Genomic DNA, 4,931 nt, shown 5'->3' with positions numbered 1-4,931 from the left:
CGTCCCCAAGAAAGCCCTGCAAAAAATGCAAAGAGACATTCTGAAATATGTCTGGGGGGCAAGAAACCGCGAATCCTGAGACACCTCATGCTCCGTGGGCCTGCCATCGGTGGCCTGGGGGTCCCAGATGTGGCCAGATACTGCCTCGCGGCCCAGCTTTTCCACACCTTTGCTTGGAAAACAATCACCAATCGGGCCAGATGGCTGAAGCTGGAAGAGGACTGGAGCACCGCCCGATCGAAGCACTCCCCCACATGAAAGAATGCAATGTGCCCCGGCACAGGGGCCCGCCACCGGCAACGTGGAACACAGTGTTGAACTGGAAGAAAGTGGCTCATCTCTGGAAATGCAGGAGCCCGACGGGCCCGCTCACCCCAATCTGGGGCAACCCTGACTTCTGCCGGGGACTCACCCCGAACACCTTCGACAAATGGCAGGAGGGCGGCCTGAGAATCATGGCGGACTTCTTTGAGAACGGGAACCCGCTAAACTTCGAGGAATGCAAGGCCAAATTCTTGGTCCCCGAGACGGAAAGATTTTGTTACGCCCAGCTCAGGTACTGGCTATCCAGCAGAGCGGCAACGAAACTAGGCGGCAGAGATCTAACAGTCCTAGAGCAGACACTCATGTCGAACTCCCCCAAAGGGAAAATTTTGACCTTATACAAACTGCTCGACAGGTCGGACCCGTCCAAAAAAAGAACCGTACATGCTGAAGTGGGAAAAAGACATTTGCAGAACCATCGAGCCTGAGGAATGGAGTCAGATCTGGTCCCGTGCCCACAAAAGCTCTAGATGCACGACAAATAGAGAGCGCGCCTACAAGGTGTGCTACAGATGGTACAGCAACCCAGAGGCTATGAACAAAATAAACCCGGCCATTCTGACCGGGGATAAATTCAAACAAATCTGGTCCCCCTTCCTGGATTACACAGGGAAATATCCAGGCCTGACGAGACAGCCCCCCAACCTTCGCTGGATGGGGGAACAGGCCTAAAACACGCCCGCCGAGGAAGGCGGAACTGTTACGCTCACCTGGTATCCACAGGGACGCCACCCAGCCGGGTTACTCACTGATATGCTTCTCAGCTTTGCCCTGATGTGGTCTGCGGGGAAGGTTCTGCCTGAAAATACAGGAGGACTGTGTTCAGGACTGACCGACTGGGGTAAGTATCCCCCCTCCACCCCTGTATGATTTCAGTCCCTCTGGTGCCCTCTCCTCACCTTGTGGTAGAATTAGGCGTGCTCTCTGTCTTCCTTCTTTGCAGGCGCGTGTTGTCTTTCATGGGCGAGTGCGGTCCAGTTACTTCACTGACGCCGGCCCGTTTGATATTGTTCAGGTAGGTCTTATTGCTGTTCTTTAGTTTTGTTGCTATCCTGCATGCCTTTCTTTGTTTAAAATGTCTCTTTTTTCTCCCTTAGGTATGCAGAGCTTCAGTGCGGCGAACTAGCTTGGTTGAGCCCGCTGGTAAATGATGGCGCATTAAGAGCGCTATGATACGGTAAGTAAGCGCTATGCGCAGCGCTGCAAAGTCTTGCCTTTGCTAACCTGTGTTTTCCTTCCTTGTAGGTCGCGGTGTTCTTCAGCGCGAGTGGAATGTCCGGAGTGGTGCCAGCTGAGAGGCGACCAGCCAGGTAAGCCTTTTGAGCAGTCCATAATTTGTAAATGTCTCTACTGCTTTCTTTAATGTTGTCTCTATCTTCCTCTTTCAAGTCGTTCTGTCCGGGAGGCGTGCAGATTCGAGGAAGCTGTTCTCAGTAGCTGCGAGTGTTTAAAGATGAAGACTGTAGGTAAGATGATGCTGCTAATGATGTTCCTTTTGTCTCTTTGCAGGTTCTGCTTCTCCGAGGTTTGAGGGAATAGCTGGACATGGTGAGCGTCACGTTGCAAGCTGTAAAAGTAACGCGAAGCGTGTTGTCTTGCTCAGGTGTGGTTTAAATAGCCCCAACAAAATAGTCCAGGTAAAGTAGTACCTAGGCTACCACACCCAAAACACTAGACCGCATAGCTTGGTTCTTAGGAACCAAGCTATATGGATGCCTCCATGTTGGCTGACAATACAATAAAGTAGTTCCCAAGCACATTGTTTTTCATGGTGTATGAGCCTGGCGCCATAGGCGCCAGGACTGGCCCCATGAGGGCTTTTGAAGAGGATGCCAGGCTCTAGAGGCCCGAGTCCTGACTCCACCTGGCCAATGGGTTTGCCAGAGGGGGTTTTGGGCGAGGGTCGTGACAGCATTCCCCCCTAAGGCCCCTCCCATGGTGTTCCTTCTGTCTGGCCCAGGTTTGGTTGGGAAGTTCCGATGGAATTTCCTGATTAGACGTGGTGCGTGGATATTCTCACTGGGCTTCCAGGATCTATCTTGTGGTACAAATCCTTTCCAATGACGAGATAGTATAGCTTGGTCCTAGAGTATTTAGAGTCCAAGATATCTTTTATTTTTTTTATTTTTTTAAACGGTTTTAATTAATTTTTAAAACAAACAAACAATACAAACCAAACAGGCAGCGCTTTTTGCAACAATCACATGAACATCAATTAGTCAAAACCACTGCTCTCCCAATCCCTCCCCCCACAAGAGCTTGTTTGTCCTTCACTTTCCGTATCTGCTACGTGTGGCAGGATATCACCTCCTTCTGAGTCTGCAGAATCCATTATTGTTCCAAACAGTCCTGCTATTAATACTCTCCATGCCATCAGGTTACCCACTTCTTCTTCCCCACTCATGCTACATGCCTCCTGCCATACCAACGTTTCAGCCTCCGCCCATTTCTGCAATTCCCGCCACCATACCTCCACCCGTGGCTTATGAAACTGCTTCCATCCCATGGCAATCCTCCGTTTTGCGAGCACATATGCCAAGTCCTTCAATTTCCCAACATGTTTAAGTTTCTATTGAGAAAGACTTTTTCAACCTTAGAAACAGTGTTAGCGCTCTGATGGAGAAGTGTAGCTAAATTGAATATGAAAAAAAGTAGAGATGCTGCAAATGGAGGGATGCCACAGAGGTTGACCTGGGCTTGGACAAAACTAAAACGAAGAGAAGCCCTCCTCTAGCGCTTCTCCAAAATTAAATGTTATAATATAGAGACTTTCTCGTTTTTAGGTTCCATTTGTCATTTTTATTCAGAATTCTATTGTGCTGTAAACAAATAGGGATTCCTTTTTACATCTTGAACATAACATATAAGTTGATGGGAAGACAAAAGAATGCAAAATTTAAATTGGTTTAAAGTTTTTCGTTGAGTTCACTAAGTTGCTGTGTCCCACGTTGTCACTTGAAAGTTGCGAAGCCTTAGTATAATTCACTCGACATTTGGGTTGATGGAGAGACAAAAGAATTCAAAATTTAGATTGGTTCTAAGTTTTTAGTTGAATTCACTAAGTTGCTGTATCCCACGTTGTCACTAGAAAATTACGAAGCCCTAGTTTAATTCACTAGGCAGTATTGGCCTCAATTTGAATTGGTTCAAAGTTTAGTCAATGTTGTCTTCACGTTGTTGCTCGAAAATTGCGAAGCCCTAGTTTAATTCACTAGGTAATATTATCCTCATTCACTAGGTAATATTATCCTCAACACGTGTTTCTCCGCCACATGGTTTATGGCGGTTCTTCAGGAGGAATTTGTAGGTAGATAGGCAAATGGAAAGATCTGAGAGGAAAAAGGTGGGAATAAAGAGAAAAATGGGCAATTTTGAACAGAGTGTTTTATGTTGACGTTTATACAGTCAATGTTGAGTTAGATACTTACAACTAAATATCAAATCTTGTTCATGTATATGATGGTTCCTTTGATGTAGGTAATATTATTAATTCCATCCGGTTTGGTCTGAAAGAGTGAAGAGCATCTAGTTTATATTTGTATCTCTGGGTCAAAGGTACTTTCCAAAAAAATCTAGTCATAATCATCCTTATTTGTTATACTTCAATAGTTCAGTATTATCTTCATGTACAACTGATTCCTGGATTTTGACAATGTAAATGAACTCATATGTTGCCTTGGAACAGTACGGTTTGGTTTAGTATCTAAGTTTGCTTGTGCGGACTTTGAGCTTAAAGACTGTTCGAAGCAACGAAGTTAGTCTAAATACCAAGTTTTCTTAAGAATTGTAAATAGTTGTAAAAGACCTTGCTTACCATGTGAACGGTGTTTTCCTCGCTCTCTCGATACTGTCTGATGTGGTCAGTGAACTCCACATGTTGTGAATGGGTTTCACATAGAGTCGCGTGCGGAGTGACGTCATGCGTGTGTCGCGTGCGGAATGACGTCATTCGCACGTTGCATCACGTAATGACGTCACGCGCACGTATCTAATGGTTGTTTATATTTTTAAGAGCGCCATATTTGCTCGATCCAATTCTAGTGTTCCTGTAGCCTTATATTTGTTGCAAAATTTACAAAGTAATATAGAGGTAAATATCTCTTATTATGATTTACAAATTACCTAGTGAATTAAACTAGGGCTTCGCAATTTTCGAGCAACAACGTGAAGACAACATTGACTAAACTTTGAACCAATTCAAATTGAGGCCAATACTGCCTAGTGAATTAAACTAGGGCTTCGTAATTTTCTAGTGACAACGTGGGATACAGCAACTTAGTGAATTCAACTAAAAACTTAGAACCAATCTAAATTTTGAATTCTTTTGTCTCTCCATCAACCCAAATGTCGAGTGAATTATACTAAGGCTTCGCAACTTTCAAGTGACAACGTGGGACACAGCAACTTAGTGAACTCAACGAAAAACTTTAAACCAATTTAAATTTTGCATTCTTTTGTCTTCCCATCAACTTATATGTTATGTTCAAGATGTAAAAAGGAATCCCTATTTGTTTACAGCACAATAGAATTCTGAATAAAAATGACAAATGGAACCTAAAAACGAGAAAGTCTCTATATTATAACATTTAATTTTGGAGAAGCGCTAG

The 4,931-nt window shown here is 44.5% G+C and overlaps 1 long non-coding RNA gene across 1 annotated transcript; it reads right to left on the bottom strand.

Annotated features, from left to right (window-relative positions):
• Positions 1-3,093: 3,093 nt before the first annotated feature.
• On the bottom strand, positions 3,094-4,359 carry LOC138493273 (uncharacterized). The gene is made up of 2 exons (XR_011276346.1): positions 3,753-4,359; positions 3,094-3,653 (listed from the first exon to the last, which is right to left on the bottom strand). It is a non-coding gene; the product is annotated as an uncharacterized lncRNA (long non-coding RNA).
• Positions 4,360-4,931: the final 572 nt, after the last annotated feature.

The sequence above is a fragment of the Ambystoma mexicanum genome, chromosome 10, assembly GCF_040938575.1.
Source record: "Ambystoma mexicanum isolate Mex_15411 chromosome 10, UKY_AmexF1_1, whole genome shotgun sequence".
NCBI classification, from domain to species: Eukaryota; Metazoa; Chordata; class Amphibia; order Caudata; family Ambystomatidae; genus Ambystoma; species Ambystoma mexicanum.
The sequence above is the reverse complement of the archived record's forward strand: the minus strand, read 5'-3'. Positions and strand labels throughout refer to the sequence as shown.